Genomic DNA, 18,798 nt, shown 5'->3' on the forward strand with positions numbered 1-18,798 from the left:
GTCCCAGCAACTCAGGAGGCTGAGGTGGGAGGATCACTTAAGACTGGGAAGTGGAGGCTGCGGTGAACTGAGACCATGCCGCTACACTCCAGCCTGGGTGACAGAGTGAGACACGGTCTCAAAAAAAATAATTAATTAATTTAATTACATAAGAGTATCAGGCACTCAACCATGAGAGATAGAAAAAGATAAATAAAAAATAAAAATGCTAGAAGTAGATTAAGACAGAGAATTCTGGCTGTGGGACTGCACTTGGCCTCCCTGTATGGTCAGAAAAAAGCATGCAGGCCAGGCGCAGTGGCTCATGCCGTAATCCCAGCACTTTGAGACGCCGAGGTGGGTGGATCAGCTGAGGTCAGTTCCAAGACCAGTCTGACCAACATGGTAAAACCCCGTCTCCACTAAAAATCCAAAATTAGCTGGGCGTGGGGACGCATGCCTATAATCCCAGCTACTTGGGAGGCTGAGGCAGGAAAATAGCTTGAACCTGGGAGGCAGAGGTTGGAGTAAGCCGATTGCACCACTGCACTGCAGCCTGAGCAACAAGAGTGAAACTCCATCTCAAAAAAAAGAAAGAAAAGAAAAAAGAAAAAAGCATGCAGGTAAAGAGTTGCAGATGCTCCCTCTAGAATGCAGATGGAGCACAGAGATCTGGACTCATCCTCTCCACATACATGCACCTTATCCCAGAGAGGGAAGTGGCTCTCTTCCGTCCAAAGCTAATAGGACAAACACTATGTGCTAGGGATTACACATGGCAGTGAGGACATTGAAACACAGAAACTCAGGCCCCACCTTAGAGGACTTCTGACTTCTCTCTTCTCATTAATTCTTCAACTCTGTGATCTGATCTGGCTTCTAATCCCACCTGTCACTGTGGTAAATGAGTTTACCACTGACCTCTTAAGTGCCAAATCCACTGGACACTTTACAGTCCTCCCGCAATTTGACCTTTATACAGTCCCTGAAACTGTGAGAGGTGGTAAGAGCCTTTCTCTGCCTTCTTTGCCACTCATCTTTTACGACTGTGTTCAAGTGTTAGCTCCTTCAGGAAGCTTTCCTTAATCACAGCCCTACACCATGACTGTGCTCCATAACATCTCATGCTCACCTCTATCATAGCATTTAGAAACCATCTTGTCTCTTTTTCTGTCTTTGCAGATAATTAGCATACAATTTGAAAAAAGAATCTATAACTTAGGTCTGTTAAACCACTAGCATTTATCAGCATAGTGCCTCAAATATAGTAACACTCAAGAAGAGTTTGTTTAAAAATAAAATAGCCTGTAATCCCAGAACTTTGGGAGGCTGAGGAAGGCAGATGGCATGAGCTCAGGAGTTTGAGACCAGCCTGGGCAACATGGCGAAACCCCATCTCTACAAAAAAAAAAAAAAAATGAAAATAGCCAGGTGTGGTGGTGAGGGCCTGTAGTCCCAGCTACTCATGGGGCTGAAGCAGGAGGATCACTTGAGCATGGGAGGCAGACATTGCAGTTAGCTGAGATTGCACCACTGCAATCCAGACTGGGAAACAGAGTGAGACCCTATCTCAAAACATAAATAAATAAATAAAATATATTTCCAATTATATTCCCCAACTCTAGATACAATATAATTTGTACATATTCCAAAAAGTAATACATTCTAAAGGTATAATTTGAATGCATATATATATATATATGCATACATATATATACATACACACACAACAATTTTAAATATAGAGAGAGCAGCTCAGGGTGCTATCTTAGGCTTTCTTACATTCTCATTCTGCAGATATCCCCAAAGCAATGTCATCCTCTTCTGTGACTTCATTTACCACCATTATGCTGACTCTTAGTCCATTTGCTTTGCTATAAAGAAATACCTGAGGCTGGACACGGTGGCTCACGCCTGTAATCCCAGCACTTTGGGAGGCCAAGGCGGGCAGATCACCTGAGGTCAGGAGTTCGAGACTACCCTGGCCAACATGGTGAAACCTCATCTCTACTAAAAATACAAAAATTAGCCAGGCATGGTGATGTGTGCCTGTAAACCCAAATACTTGGGAAGCTGAGACAGGAGAATCACTTGAACCCAGGAGGCAGAGGTTGCAGTGAGCTGAGATCATGCCACTGCACTCCATCTTGGGCAACAGAGTGAGACTCTGTCTAAAACAAAAGAAAAGAGAAATACTTGAGACTGGCATAAAAAAAGAAAAAAGAAATACCTGAGACTGGGTAATTTCTAAAGAAAAGAGTTTATTTGGCTCACAGTTCTGTAGGCTGTATAAGAAGCAAGGCACCAGCATCCACTTTTGATGAGAGCTTCAGGGTGCTTCCACTCACGGCAGAAGGGGAAAGGGAGCAGATATCACATGCCAAGAGAGGAGGGAAGGCCGGGCATGGTGGCTCCCTCCTGTAATTCTAGCACTTTGGGAGGCCGAGGCAGGTGGATCACCCGAGGTCAGGAGTTTGAGACCAGTCTGGCCAACATGGTGAAATCCCGTCTCTACTAAAAATACAAAACTTAGCTGGGTGTGGTGGTGCGTGCCTGTAATCCCAGCTACTCAGGAGGCTGAGGCAGAAAAATCACTTGAATCTGGGAGGCTGAGGTTACAGTGAGCCCAGTTCATGCCACTGCACTCCAGCCTGGGCGACAGAACGAGACTCCATCTCAAAAAAAAAGGAGGGAAGAGAGAGGGGGGAGGGTTGCCACCCTCTTTTAAATAACCAGCTCTGAGGGAGAAGTCACTCATTATGCAGGGACTGCACCAAGCAGTTCATGAGGGATCCGCCCCCATGACCCAAAGACCTCCCACTAGGCTCCACCTCCAACACTGAGTATCAAATTTCAACATTAAATTTGGAGAGAACAAATATCCAAACTATGTCACTATCCCAAATTTTACATATTCAGCCTAGATATCCCTTCTGAGTTCCAAGTCCAAATATGTAACTTCTTGCTATACTTCATCATTTAGATGTTTCACCCCGAGGAATTCCTCTTCCTCCAGCATTTACTATCTCAATCAAAGTCAACCCTTTCACAGATGCTTCTGTAAGAAACCTGGAAATTAGCCTTGACACTAGACTCCTCCTCACTCTCATCCTGCACACATAATCAATCAAGTCCTACAAATTTTATCCCTAAATACTTCCTGAAGCTACACTCCCTCCCTCTTCACTGCCACCATCCTAATTCAAGTCACCATAACCTTTTGCATGGACTACTACAATAGCCTAGTAAGCCTCCTACATCCATTCTTGCCCCTGCCCAATTCATTCTCCACACAGCAGCCAATGCAATAGGACTATTTCACTCCCAGGCTTAAAGTTCATACATTTCCCATTTTCTTTAGGGTAAAGTCTCAGACTCCTTAAACAAAGCCTAGACATCTGGCCCCTTCCCACCTCTCCTCCACATCTCTTGCCACCACATCTTTTTACGAGCCTGTAACATGGAGCTTCTCTCAGTGTTTTCAACTTATCATGCCCTTCCAATGTCAGGCTGAAGCCCTTCTGACCCACCGCTTTATTTACCTCCCAATGTCAGGCTGAAGCCCTCCTGACCCCACCACTTCATCTAGCCAACTCTTACTTATCTTTTACGTCTCAGCTAAAACCTTAATTCTGTAGGGAAGCACTACCTGTCTCCAGGCTTTAGGTTAGGTCTCCCTGTCATATAGTCCTACCACACCTGTATATCCCTATCCCATTACATTGTGCACTTATAATTTTCTAAGTATTTACAATAATTTAATATTTATATTCTGGCTGATCCAGGCAGGGAACATGTCTATTTTGTTCACCATTTTATCCCTGGTAGGTGCTCAAAAACTGTCTGTTGACTAACTGATTATTCAATCAGTTACAGTGTGCTTGAAAAGAAATACATAAGGGGGCCGGGCATGTGGCTCACGCCTGTAAGCCCAGCACTTTGGGAAGCCGAGGCAGGCGGATCACCTTAGGTCAGGAGTTCAAGACCAGCCTGACCAACATGATGAAACCATGTTCCTACTAAAAGTACAAAATCAGTCAGGCACAGTGGCACATGCCTGTAATCTCAGCTACTCAGGAGGCTGAGGCAGGAGAATCGCTTGAACCCAGGAGGCGGAGGTGGCAGTGAGCCGAGGTCACACCATTGCACTCCAGCCTGGACAAGAGCGAAACACCGTCTCAAAACAAAACAAAAAAAGAGCCGGTCACAGTGGCTCATGCCTGTAATCCCAGCACTTTGGGGAGGCTGAGGCGGGCGGATCACCTGAGGTCGGGAGTTCGAGACCAGCCTGACCAACACGAAGAAACCCCGTCTCTACTAAAACTACAAAATTAGCTGGGCATGGTGGCGCATGCCTGTAATCCCAGCTACTCGGGAGGCTGAGGCAGGAGAATCACTTGAACCTGGGGGGGTGGAGGTTGCAGTAAGCCAAGGTCATGCCATTGCACTCCAGCCTGGGCAACAAGAGGGAAACTCCGTCTCATTAAAAAAAAAAAAAAAAAAGATTTAATGATAAGTACTTCATTTCTTTTCTTCTTCTTTTTTTTTTTTTTTTAAGAGACAGGGTCTTGCTCTGTTGCACAGGCTAGAGTGCAGTGGTACAATCATGGCACACTGCAGCCTCCAACTACTGGGCTCAAGTGATCCTCCCACCTCAACCTCCCAAGTAACTGAAACTACAGGTATGCACTACCACGCCTGGCTAACTTTTTACTTTTGTAGAGACGAGGTCTCACTATGTTTCCCAGGCTGGTCTTGAAATCCTGGCCTCAAGCAATCCTCCTGCTTCAGCCTCCCAAAGTGCCAGAATTATAGGCATGAGCCACTATGCCTGGCCCAGTACTTCATTGCTTTTTATTGCTGAATACTATTTCATCCTAGGAATATACCATATTTTATTTATCCATTCATCAGCTGGCAAGACATTTGAGTTGTTTCTACTTTTTGGCTGAATAACGCTGCTATGAACATTCACGTATACATTTTTGTATGGACATACTCTTGGGCATACACCTAAGAGTGGAAGTGGGTATGTAACTAGAGCTGTGGTTTGAACATGTCCCCCAAAAAAGCATGTGTTGGAAACTTAATCTCCAATACAACAGCGCTGGGAGGTGCAGCCTAATGAGAGGTATTTAGGTCATGAGGGCTCCACCCTCATGAACGGATTAATGCCAATTATAAAAGGGCTTGAGGCTGTGAGTTCAGTCTCTTTCTCTCTCTCCCTCACTCTCTCTTGCCCTTCCAGGTCCTGTCATGAGATGATACAGCAAGGAGGCCCTCACCACATGCCAGCCCCCTTGATCTTGGACTACCCAGCCTCCAAAACTGTAAGAAATAAATCTGTTTTTTATAAATTACTCGGTCTCAGCTATTGTTATAGTAACACAAAATGGACTAGGACACCTAGAATGACATCTACTGGTTGTATGGTAATTCTATGTTTAACTGCTTGAAGAAATGACAGCGTATTTCCCAAAGTGGCTACACATTTTACATTCCCACCAGCAGTGAATGAGCATTCCAATTTCTCCACATCACCAGCTCTAACGCTTATTCTTTTTATCTTTAAGAGACAGGGTATCACTCTGTGGTCCAGGCTGGAGTGCAGTGTCATGACCTGGGCTCAGTGCAGCTGCAACCTCCTAGGCTCAAGCGATCTTCCTGCCTCAGCTTCTTGAGCAGCTGGGACTACATGCCTGGCTAATTATTCTATTTTTTGTAAAGATGGGGTCTCACTGTGTTGCACAGGATGGTCTCTAACTCCTGGGCTCAAGTAATCCTCCCACTTCAAATCCCGAAGTGGTGGTGGTGGGATTATAGGTGTGAGCCACTGCTTTTTCTTTTTTTTTTTTTTTTTTTTTTTTTGAGACAGAGTCTTGCTCTGTCGCTCAGGCTGGAATGCAGTGGTGTGATCTCGGCTCACTGAAACCTCCGCCTCTCAGTTTCAAGTGATTCTCCTGCCTCACCCTCCAGAGTAGCTGGGATTACAGGCATATGCCACCATACTTGGCTAATTTTTGTAATTTTAGTAGAGACGGGCTTTCGCCATGTTGGCCAGGCTGGTCTCGAACTCCTGACCTCAAGTGATCCGCCCACCTCAGCCTCCCAAGCCACTGCTTATTCTTTTTTTTTGAGACAGAGTTTCACTTTGTTGCCCAGGCTGGAGTGCAGTGGCATGGTCTCGGCTCACTGCAACCTCAGCCTCCCAGGTTCAAGCAATTCTCGTGCCTCAGCCTCCCACGTAGCTGGGATTACAGGCCACCACACCCGGCTGATTTGTTTTTGTATTTTAGTAGAGACAAGGTTTCACCATGTTGCCCAGGCTGGTCTCAAACTCCTGAGCTCAGGCAATCCGCTCATCTCAGCCTCCCAAAGTGCTAGGATTACAAGCATGAGGCACCGTGCCTGGCCCCAAGCCACCGCTTATTCTTATCTGCTGTTTTGATTCCAGCCACCATAGAGTGTGAGGTAGCATCTCATGGTAGTTTTGATCTGCACTCCCCTGATGGCTGATGTTAACCATCTTTCTGTGTGCTTATTTCTTTACTTCTTATTAGCCAATCTTGCATTACTCCAATTCTCTGTAATAGTTAAGTAATTCTTACATTAAACCATATCTATTCAAATTACCATGTGATTTATCTCTTTTAATTGGATCCAGACTCCTGCAAGATGAGTAGTCAGTGACTTCCTGAGTAGAAATCAGATGACCTACAATGGTTTTAAAAACAGAGAACAGAAGAGTAAAACTGAAAAATACTTTGTCACTGGCCAGGTACTCCCTTTAGAAGTAGGTAAGAGGGCTGGTGTGGTGGCTCACGCCTGTAATCCCAACACTTTGGGAGGCCAAGGCAAGCAGATCACCTGATATCAGGGGTTTGAGACCAGCCTGGCCAACATGGTGAAACCTTGACTCTACTAAAAATACAAAAATTAACCAAGCGTGGTGGTGGGCCCCTGTAATCTCAGCTACTTGGGAGGCTGAGGCAGGAGAATTATGTGAACCTGGGAGGTGGAGGTTGCAGTGAGCCAAGATCACTCCACTGCACTCCAGCCCGGGTGACAGAGTGAGACTCCATCCAAAAAAAAAATGTAGCAGAAGGATAAAAACACGTATGGGAACTTTAAACAACTTTAACTCAAACAGTGGCTTTTTTCTGTTGAAGGAGGGAGAAGAAGGGAAAAACACATTAGGAAGCCTTTCAGTAAAATTGTAATGTTCTCTTTATTTAAAAAATAAAAAAAAAACTCAAACAAGATGGCATATTAAGATTTAATTATAGATGGGCACGGTGGCTCACGCATGTAATCCCAGCACTTTGAGAGGCCGAGGCAGGCGGATCACAAGGTCGGCAGATCGAGACCATCCTGGCTAACATGGTGAAACCCCATCTCTACTAAAAATACAAAAAATTAGCCGGGCATGGTGGCGGGCGCCTATAATCCCAGCTACTCGGGAGGCTGAGGCAGGAGAACGGTGTGAACCCAGGAGGGGTAACTTGCAGTGAGCCGAGATCGCGCCACTGCACTCTAGCCTGGGTGACAGAGCGAGACTCCATCTCAAAAAAAAAAAAAAAGATTTAATGATAGGGCCAGGCATGGTGGCTCACGTCTCTAATCCCAACACTTTGGGAGGCCGAGGCGGGTGGATCACCTGAGGTCCAGAGTTCAAGACCAGCCTGAGCAACATGGAGAAACCCTGTCTCTACTAAAAATACAAAAATTAGCCGGGAGCGGTGGCACATGCCTGTAACCCCAGCTACTCCGGAGGCTGAGGCAGGAGAATCGCTTGAACCCGGGAGGTGGAGGTTGCAGTAAGCCAAGGTCGTGCCATTGCACTCCAGCCTGGGCAACAAGAGTGAAACTCCATCTCATTTAAAAAATAATAATAATAATGATAGGTATAATTATTTGTTCTGTTCTTGTATGTGTAAAATACATCATTAGAAAATATAGGCCGGGCATGGGGGCTCACGCCTGTAATCCCAATACTTTGGGAGGCTAAGTTGGGCCTATGACTTGAGTTCAGGAGTTTGGGACCAGCCTGGGCAACATGGCAAAATCTCATCACTACAAAAAAAAACACAAAAGAAAAAAAAAAAATTACCAGGGCATACTAGCGTGCACCTGTAATCCCAGCAATTCAGGAGGCTAAGGTGGGAGGATCACTTAAGCCCAGGAGGTCAAGGCTGCAGTAGCCGTAACTGCACCCCTGCACTCCAGCCTAAGCAACAGAGCAAGGCCCCATCTCAAAAAAAAAAGAAGAGAAAAAGAAAATATTAATGTTCCCTTTCCTTGCTATTATTTCTGAGACTTTACATGTTTTAGGCCTATGCAGTAGTTCCATATTATTTATCTGCTCATATATTTTTTTAGAAAGGAAAAACATATTTTAGAAAAACTATGCTGGACTATTGCAAAGTAACTATGCTGGAACTATGCTAGCAGCTATGCCATCTTATCAGTCCCAGCAAAAGCCATTATTACACACCTGAGTAAAGCAGCGGGCACACAAGGAGTGGTGCCTGCCCTCAAGGAGCAGGGTGATGCGTGCAGTTATGGAATAAACAAGGAACAGATGTTATGAGATTATGGCAGTTAATAACTGTCTGGGAGGCTCAGGAAAAGCTTCAGAGGCTTTGCCTGAATTAAACTGACTCTGGGAAGCTGAAGCAGAAGGGCAGGAGAGGGATTATAAGCCACGCTAAGGAGTCTGAAATTTATCCCACTGGCAATGAGGAACCACGTACATAGACAAATGACATAAATCTATGTTTTAGAAAGGCTGCTCGTGTAGCAATATGGATAAGACTGGAGAAGGCTAAGCACAGAGTGAGAAGAGGCCATTATAACAGCCCAGGCCATTTGCCCTCAAAGAGGGGATGTACGGGATGTATACCTCGAAGGGAACTCAAAGTGATTCAGCAGGGTATTGGAAGAAAAACACCACACCTCCTATTTATAAACTTCTCTGGTATTTAATTTCATGGACACCGGCCTCCTCACGCAGTCCCTAAGTCAGATGTCTGTGGCACATGAGGTTCAGGAAGACTCCTCAGGAAGTGTGAAAATTCCACAGCGTAGAGCGTGTGGTACCGCCATTCACTCATTCACGTCCTAATGTAGTACGGTTCATGCAGTACAGATGACATCAATATGGTTAGTTCCGTAAAAATTGGATGTTAAAAAGGTTTTTTTATGGAACACTTCATAAATTTGTGTGTCATCCTAATCTTCTCTGTATCGTTCCAATTTTAGTATACGTGCTGCCAAAGCAAGCCCGTAATAGGATCTTTTAAATAGGATCATAACTAAACTTGACAATGAGACAGCGAGAAACTCTGAAACCTGCACCACGAAAAAGTTTTCCAGTTATCATGTCACCAAGTGCTTATAAGAGTTCTAGAACTTAAAGAGCAGTTATATATTTTTCTTCTACAAAAATGTTGTTGTTCTCAGTTTGGTGACCTTTTCCTGGGATGGCAAATGTAAGCAGTATGGCACCTAGCAGATACTCCAAAAATACACACAGCTGCCCTTCCAAGATAAACATCTATTTTGGTTGGTGCAAAAGTAATTGTGGTTTTTGCCATTAATATTATCAGAGGCTAGAAACTAGCTGTTTTTTAAAGAAAACTGTTGAGTGCATTTTGAAAATAGACGTTTTTAATGTTTCCATCCTTATGTTGCTACCAAAAGAATATAAAAGTCCCACAAAAACTCGTATCTATATACCAGCAGTTCTCAAAGTGTAGTCCAAGGACCCTTAAGGGTCCCCAAGACGCTTTTAGGGGGTCCACGAGTTTAGAACTATTTTCACAATAATTCTAAGACATTCTTTGCCTTGTTCACTCTCGTTCTCTTATGAGGGTCCAGCAGTTTTCTAGAGGTTACATAACATGATGAGGTGACCACGATTCTTCTCACAGTTAACAGTATGCATGCTTGTGGGTTACTGTGATTTTTGAGACAGGGTCTCACTCTGTCACCCATGCTGAAGTGCAGTACCATGATCACAGCTCAGTGCAGCCTCAATCTCCTAGGCTCAAGCAATCCTGCTGTCAGCCTCCCTAGTAGCTGGGACTACAGGGATGTGCCACCATGCTTGGCTAATTTTTTAATTTTTTTGAAGAGATGTAGTCTCACTATGTTACCCAGGCTGAACTTTTTTTTTTTTTTTTTTAGACAGAGTCTCACTCTGTCTCCCAGGCTGGAGTGTAATGGCATGATCTCGGCTCACTGCAAACTCTGCCTCCCAGGCTTAGGCAATCCTCCCACCTCTGGGGAGTACACCTCTGGGGTACCAGAGGCATGTGCTACCACGCCTGGCTAATTTTTTTTGCATTTTTGGTAGATATGGGGTTTCACTTTGTTGCCCAGGCTGGTCTCAAACTCCTGAGCTCAAGTGATCCCCCTACTTCAGCCTCCCAAAGTGCTGGGATTATAGGCGTGAGCCACCGCACACAGCCATGAACATTTTTTATCATTTTTTGTTTGTACTCAGTGATTTTTAAAACATTAAATATCGACAGACAATACTCACAAACATGAAAGTTATTTGGGAATACTCAATAATTTTTAAACTTTAAGGGAATCCTGAAACCAAAGAGAACAACTGCTACATACTTTAAATCCTCAGTAACAGAATTTCCTGATTTAACATATTCCAAACAAAAGGGTTCAGTGAGTTTTTAAGCTGTGTTAAAAATACATAAACATTCCACCTTTCAGTTACTTTGCAAGAAAAACTGACATCAAGGAAGAGGAAATTTATGATATATAGACAAATAATGGACCAAGGCAGTAGATGACATTTCATCAGAGTAACATAAATTAAGTTCTACAGAAGTTGAGAGAGGAGGAACTCATGTCAAGCCAGGATGATCAGATAAAGAATCTAATGGAAAATAAATATGAATTAAACTTCCATTATCATCTTTTAAAAAATCATCAGAAGATGACTGACGAGGAGCAAAATTTCAGGGGGAAGAAGTCAGCAATGACAGGCCGAGGAGAAGTGTGTATGTTTTAGCAACCCCATCTAGTGAGTATATTATGGTCACACACACTTGTGTCACTTCTGAGAAAGGGTTGGGAATAGCTAAATGCCATATAAACTGCTGGCATTTAAACAATGTTTAAATTTTTTATTTTTGGAGATGGAGTCTCGCTCTGTCACCCAGGGTGGAATGAAGTGGCGTGATCTTGGCTCACTGCAACCTCCACCTCCCAGGTTCAAGCAATTCTCCTGCCTCAGCCTCCAGAGTAGCTGGGACTACAGGTGCACGCTGCCATGCCCAGCTAATTTTTTTTTGTATTTTAGTAGAGACGGGGTTTCACCGTGTTGCCCAGGCTGTTCTCGAACTCCTGAACTCAGGCAATCCACCCACCTCGGCCTCCCAAAGTGCTAGGATTACAGGCATGAGCCACCGCGCCTGGCAACAATGTTTAAATTTGTATGGTATTCTTTTTTTTTTTTTTTGAGATGGAATTTACCTCTCTTGTCACCCAGGCTGGAGTGCAGTGGCACGATCTCGGCTCACTGCAACCTCCACCTCCCGGGTTCAAGCGATTCTCCTGCCTCAGCCTCCTGAGTAGCTGGGATTACAGGTGCCTGCCACCATGCCCGGCTACTTTTTATATTTTTAATGGAGACGGGGTTTCAACACATTGGCCAGGCTGGCCTCGAACTCCTAACCTCAGATAATCCACCCATCTCGGCCTCCCAAAGTGCTGGGATCATATGTATGAGCTACTACACCCGGCCCGTATGGCATTCTTATCAACCGTCTCTTTTTGATCTCAGAGTAATTCCCTTATGCCTAACACTCCCAGCCCAGCATCATCCGTCACTTAAAATGCATATCCTTGTCAGTAAGACCAAAATCAATGCATAAATAAAACCACAACGTGGCTGGGCGTGGTGGTTCATGCGTGTAAACCCAGCACTTCGGGAGGCAGAGCTGGACAGATCACTTGAGCCCAAGAACTCGAGACCAGCGTGGGCAATATGGTGAAACCATGTCTCTATAAAAAACACAAAAAATTAGCTGGGCGTGGTGGTGCGTGAGTGCCTGTGGTACCAGCTATTTGGGAGGCTGAGGTGGGAGGACCACCTGAGCCTGGGAGGTTGAGGCTGCAGTGAATCGTGATCATATCATGCCAGTGCACTCCAGCCTGGATGACAGAGTGAGGACTTTTCTAAAAAAAAAAAAAAAAAAAAAAAAAAATCCCACAACGTTGGCATCTTTAGGTAGTGAGATTTAAGACTAGTGATCACCTACCATGAACCAGGTAATATACTAAAGATTAGAAATATTATAACTGTTTTTATTATTAAACTATTATTTGTATATATCTACTAATAGCACAAGACCAGGCTTTTTACACCTATTCCCTCCAATCCTCAGAGCAACCTGGCAAGGTAGGAATTTTTGTCCTCATTTTCCAAATTTGAAAACCAAGAAGACATGAGATTCTGAAGCCTATCCAAGGTGACACAATAGAAACTGGTGAGGCTACGATTGAAATCCTGGTCTGCTGCTCATCTAGCCCTAGGAAGCACACAGACATGCCCCTCACTTGTTGCAGCAGCGTAACTATCCTTCCGTCCAGTCTTACCTCATTCTAACCTTCATCCTGCCTAAGTATTCTATGACTCTTGTGTAGTAGGCCTGGTACTATGGCTGCAAACCTCAGCACTCCCCACGTGAGGGAAATAGCTATTCACTATTCTGCCTCTTCCACACAGTGATGTTCCTGAAAGGCGAAGCTGACAAAGTAGTCACTTTCTATCTTCAAATCCTTCAGTGGCACCTAATCACCTTCAGGATAAAGCTCTAACTTCATAACTCACAAAGACCTTCACAATCTATTCTTGACCGATTTCTGCAGCCTCATTTCCCACACTCCCCAAACAGGCTCCATACTCCTGCCACACCAGTGTCTTTAGGATGTAGCCACATTCTTTGCTTCTAGGCCACAGCACACATTGTTGCCTGTGTGAAAAGCCTTTTAAACCCATATCTACCCAGCTAATAACTACTGATTTTTCAAGATGTAGGTCAGATGTGAACTTCTCTAGAAAACCACTACTCATATTCCCCACGATATCAGGTGTGCTTTTAGAAGATCCCACAAGACCCTTAACCACAGCCCTTGTTATAATGTATTCTGCTTCTTCTGGTTATAATGTATTCTTTACTTGCTTCTGGTCCTACTAGACTGGAGGCTCTTTGAGGCCAGGGACATGTCCTTCATACCTATCAAGCCACCACCTAGCACAGAGCCTGGCAGAGCTCATGTTCAGTACACATTTGTGGAATGATGAGAGCACCTGGTCTGTAGGAGAGACAGAAATGTATACACTCACATAAAATATGAAAAATGTAAAAATAAGAGATCGTAGGGATGCTGTCCAAGGGAGAAAAAAGGTGGGGAAATCCAAGGTAACCCTTCTACCTGTATTTCTGAGGGCTCCTTACCTGATTTCTCAAGTTTCTTCTAACCTTGCTGCAGCTGGTTAGAAGCACTGTGATCATGAGTACTTACTGTGAACCACGTGCTCTGCAAAGCACTTTACATGAACTGACTTGTTTAATTCTCACAACTGCCCCATGCATTTCACTGATGAGGAAACTTAGGCTCAAAAATAAGATTCCTGCTTAATGTCAGACAACCATTAACAGTGGAAGAGCCAAGATCTGAACCCAAATCTTCGTCTCCTGAACCAGGGCTCCAACCAGCACTGTTTCTATTGTCTGTCAAAAGTGAAACCTCTTCCCCAAATACCAAGTTTGCTAGGTTCAATTAAACCAATAAGGTTAAACTAAGATTATTTTTTAATTTTAACTATTTGAGTGAAAATGCACCTAAAATTATTACACATTTCCCGATTTCTTATAAATTGAATACCCTGAATATAATTTAACTTTTATTTTTTGCTATCTCAGAACCATTGCTGTATTTGTTACTAAGAATGCTGTAACATAGTAAGTTTTGTAAAAGACATTCCTCAGGAATGACTGTGTTATAACTGGGATGCAACAGATTGCCCTTGTATCAACACCCTTGGCCTGTGAGTATTTACAAGTGCTTGTTAAGAGTTTTGACTCTGAATCTACCATTACCCCATGTCTGGTTAGAGCTATTATTTCTTGCTACTGTCAATGTTTGTCTCTAGCAGCCCATCTGATGTGCTACCTCTAATCTTCAATGGGCTGTGATACCACAGATGAGGTAGTAGTCATTAGTGCTATGCATGAAATATTTCTGGCTCCTTGCTTCCCAGACATATGCTAACACTGAAATTCTCTAACCTTCTTTAAAGTTAAGCGTGGCTATGTGACTTGCTTTGGCCAATGAAAATGTGAATAAAAGTGGCATGTGCCATAGTGGGACAGAAACTTGAAAAGCCAGTGTCCACTTGACCACTATCTTTTCATTTAATCAAAATGGTCATGGCAGTACCATATTAAGATGGAGTTTCTATCAGCCTCAGTTCCTGAGTGACTGTGAAGAGTTTCCTGTACACTCATGCTGGACACGTCACACAAATGAGAAGTCAAGTTTTGTTCTGTTACGCCACCGAAGTCTTGAGGTTTTTGTTAGTGCAGCCTAATCCAAGCTATCTATGTCAATACAGATCTCTCAGTAAGGGATTCTCTCACATAAACAACTTTATTTATAGATTTTAATGACAAACATTTTGTTTGGATAAAGAATTATCTTTGCATCCATCCTGGTTCAAAGCTATTTTCAAAATAAAATATATTTGCCAAGTACCTACTATGTACAAAGTTGGATGATGAAGAGGACAGTCTATGTCTTGAAATAGCTTCAGTCTTATACTATGGGTAGAAGCAGGATTTAAGGCAATTATCGCAAAAAGGCAGACTCTAATGTTATGGTGGTTTAAACTTAAACTTAAAGAAGAGAGACATCTCATCTAGATGGGAAGAAAAAGTACAGACAAGCTTCAGAAAGGAACTTCCGTATCAAATGGCCCTGAAACATACGTAAGAACAATTAAAGTCAAGGAGACTATTTAAGATAGAAAAAGCCAACATGAGCAAAGATACAGAGCACAAACAGCAAAGCACAAAGAGCAAATAGTTCCATTGACCTGGAAAATATAACAGAATGGCAAGAAATCAGTTTGCCCATATTGCCCATGCCAGGCTGGTGTGTGCCTAACGCAACAGATAATGGGGAGCCATTCAAAGTCCTGGCTGGAGAAGTGACAAACTTGGAAGTGATGGCAATACACATGATAAATGGAAGGAAAAAAATGTTAGGGGGTTTCTGTGGTAATTCACAGGAATGGTCCAATGGCCCCAGATCAGTGTGATGACAGTAGGAGTGAAAAGAAGCAGATGCCAGGCTGGGTATGGTGGCTCACGCCTATAATCCCAGCACTTTGGGAGGCTAAGGTGGGCAGATCACTTGAGATCAGGAGTTCAAGATCAGCCTGGCCAACATGGTGAAACCCCGTCTCTACTAAAAATACAAAAATTAGCCAGGCGTGGTGGCACGTGCCTGTCGTCGTCCCAGCTACTCAGGAAGCTGAGACAGGAGAATTACTTTAACCCAGGTGGTGGAGGTTGCAGTGAGCTGAGATGAGGCCACTGTACTCCAGCCTGGGCGACAGACGGAGGCTCTGACTCAAAAATAGAAGCAGATGCCAGAAACAGTGTGGAAGTAGGGTCAACAAGACCTGGCACCCAACCAAAAACACAGAGGAGAAAAAAAGAAGAAAAGTAAGAATAAACTTGAGGTGCAGCTTCCGGGTTGAGAGAACTGTTATTCCAAGTAGCTGAGGTGGATCAGAAAAGCGACAATGGGCTAGGTGTGGTGGCTCACGCCTATATTCCCAACACTTTGGGAGGCTGAGGTGGAGGATTTCTTTCTTTCTTCTTTTTGACCGAGTTTCACTCTTGTTGCCCAGGCTGGAGTGCAGTGGCGCAATCTCTGCTCACTGCAACCTCCGCCTCCCGGGTTCAAGCGATTCTCCTGCCTCAGCCTCCCGAGCAGCTGGGATTACAGGCGCCTGCCACCACACCTGTCTAATTTTTTGTATTTTCTTTTTTGGTACAGACGGGGTTTCATCATGTTGGCTAGGCTGGTCTCGAACTCAAGGTGGGAGGATTTCTTGAGCCCAGGAGTTCAAGACCAGCCTGGGCAACATGGCAAGACCCTGTCTCTACAAAAAAATTTTTTTTTAATTCTGCAGGTCACCTGCCTGTGGTCCCAGCTACTTGGGAAGCTGAGGCGGGAGGCTCGCCTGAGTCCAGAAAGTCAAGGCTGCAGAGAGCCATGTTCACTGCACTCCAGCATGGGTGACAGAGGGAGACCCTGTCTCAAAAAAAAAAAAGAAAAAGTGACAATGGCAAGTTAAGTGTTACTGTATTCCTGATAGTTAGCTCCAGCTTCCTTTGAAGTAAATTCTATTACTTGTTTACTCTTTGCACCACACAGGACAAAGGTACCTCTTAGATTTATGCCATCAACCTACCTTTTGTGCAACCTCATATCCTGCTTTTTCTGCTAAGAAACCCCCTGGAACCACCCATGAGCATCTCAGGTTCCCTTGCACCTTTGTCATCCTCACTTTCTCATCTGCTCACTTCTTCCTCTTCATCCAGCCAGGCCTACCCACTCTTCATGACCCAATTCAAGCCTCAGCTTCCCTGTGAAACCTTCCTTGAACACATGGATTTCTCCTTTTCTCGGTTTCTCAGAGTACCTACCATCTTGGAATTCTAGAGACCATATCACAGTTATCATTGTCATGTGCGTGCTTTATTCCCTCAACTATATTATAGGCCCATTAGAGCAAGTTTCTTATCTTAAATGGTTTTGAGTTTTCCCTCAGTCAATGCCTTGCATAAAATACGTACTCAAGAGGCGTTCCATTGATTGGTAGAAAGTCTGTTAGTCTCTGAGAACATGAATGCCTTGTTTCATCATTAACATTTTATTTTTATTAAATCATGGTTAGACAGACATGTGAAATGGAGAGATTCACCACTTAATATCTCAAAATATCCTTGAGTTAAGAATCTCTAATCATAGGAGGAGCTGTATTGCCTTAAGAGATTATTTGAAAATATCATTTGGTTATAAATTTCTGTGCCAGCTTCCTTTTAATCCTCTGTTGACTTGAAAGTACACCAAACATTTCAGTGATCATCTCTACAAGATAATTCTGACTTAGAAACAACTAATTTGTCATGGGGACTATCTTAGTAACCTAATATGAGTTTTTTCCTACCTTCATGTCCAGCTATCTATAATTCACAGTACATCCACTGAAAAGTTTGAGTATTTTACTTTCTGAGGTAATAGCTGCCTTCACTGGTCCCTCCCTCAATTAATTACATTCAGTTATCAGGTTTCACTCCTTCCTCATACGTGAAGGAAACATAAACAAAAATGAGGATTACTGAGGAATCATAAAAATGGACATTGTTGTAAAAAGGAATCCAAAATGTTCATGGGACACTCTCCTAACCAAACCTGCTCTCCTCCCTAAGATATTTTCTCTTGCAAGCAAAAGCACCGAGGACACAACGGGGCAAAGTGCCAGAAGGAAAGGAAGCAAGAGAGGCGTACTTTGCCGATCAAACTAACCCCAGTTCTGGCCCCCGCTATAGCAGTAAGCAATGACAACCGCTACCCATACGCTGCCGATTCCCGCTCAGGCGCTCCCAGGACTTTTCTTTCCTCTTCCCACAGCAGGGCCCGAATGATGGTGTCCGTGCTCTGCGCCAAGGTGCGCAGCGCTGCGGGGTTTCACACGGAGATGACCTCAGACCTCCTGGCCTGCGTCCGGCCGGCCTTTCCCCCAGGCTCGGCGGCCCCCACCCAGGAGAGGTCATCCAGGTACCGGGCCCCCAGCCCGAAGGACGACTGGGCCGTGCCCCGACCCCGCCTTCCCGGGCACTAGCGCGCGGGCTCCGCGCCCCGCCCAGCCCGGGACCCGCGGCCGGCGGGGGAGGGGCGGGGCGGCGCGGCGACCGTTATTCGCGGTCAGCCATCGCGCTCCGAAGCGCACTGGGCAGGCCCTTACCACAGCGGAGAGGGAGGCAGGGGGGAGGTGGCGCCCGGCCCGACGCGGGGCAGGAAGGCGGACGCGGCGGCGTAGGCGGCGGCGACAGCCGCGGGGGACCCCGGCGGGCGCCCACGACGCGGTGGGCTGCATGGGCGCCGCCATAGTGAGGACGCAGCGGCGGGCGGAGCGCGCGGCCGCGACCCGGTCGGGCGCCTGCGACCAATGGGCTCGCGGAAGCCGGGCGGAGCGAGGGCCTGGCCAATGCGGAGCTGCGCTTCCCCGAGCAGCCCAATAGACGCAGGAGCCGCGGATTTGCCGTCCCGCCCACCCCGCCTACCACTAGACCAGTGCTGCGGCGAGTGCGGGAAGAGAGGTTCGCGCTGGTGGAGCACCCCAGCTTGCAGGTTCAGCGTGGGTATCTCTCCCAGGCACATCGAGCTGTCTAGAGGAACCCCTCTTCCCCCGGCTTCACGGCCTAGAGGACGCACGGCTCTCTCCCCTCGAGAGCCTGTTCCGTCGCCCGCGCGGGGAACGCGAAGTGCTAGGGTAGTCACGGCCACTTCACGCCGAGGGACATCTCATCTCGCCCTCCAGGTCGTGAGCGTACCCATTCCGCTCACTGAGGCCGAAAGCTTTGGACCTCTGTGGGCCCTGGTGGGTAAGGGGGCACGGGGGTGGGCGTTAAGAGACTCGTAGAACATTTTTAGTCTGCGCATGGCACAGGGCCTCCAAGCCCCACGTACACTTTGCAGCCCTCCCACTCC

At 45.4% G+C, this 18,798-nt stretch overlaps 1 protein-coding gene and 1 pseudogene across 30 annotated transcripts in view; both read right to left on the bottom strand.

Annotated features, from left to right (window-relative positions):
• The window catches only part of ST3GAL3 (ST3 beta-galactoside alpha-2,3-sialyltransferase 3), a 226,825-nt gene extending 208,605 nt beyond the window's left edge, over window positions 1-18,220 (bottom strand). For 22 of the 30 annotated variants that reach the window (XR_008515381.2, XR_010135986.1, XR_010135985.1 and 19 more), the window contains exon 1: window positions 18,053-18,189. The gene's annotated coding sequence lies outside the window, so the exon portion shown is untranslated. Of the gene's footprint in view, window positions 1-17,613; window positions 17,930-18,052 lie in introns of those variants that run through there. The other 8 variants (XM_024247713.3, XM_063712750.1, XM_063712753.1 and 5 more) reach the window with 8 other exon arrangements.
• On the bottom strand, window positions 9,175-9,260 carry LOC112131153 (U6 spliceosomal RNA; annotated as a pseudogene).
• Window positions 18,221-18,798: the final 578 nt, after the last annotated feature.

This window comes from Pongo abelii, chromosome 1, assembly GCF_028885655.2.
Source record: "Pongo abelii isolate AG06213 chromosome 1, NHGRI_mPonAbe1-v2.0_pri, whole genome shotgun sequence".
Taxonomy (NCBI): Eukaryota; Metazoa; Chordata; class Mammalia; order Primates; family Hominidae; genus Pongo; species Pongo abelii.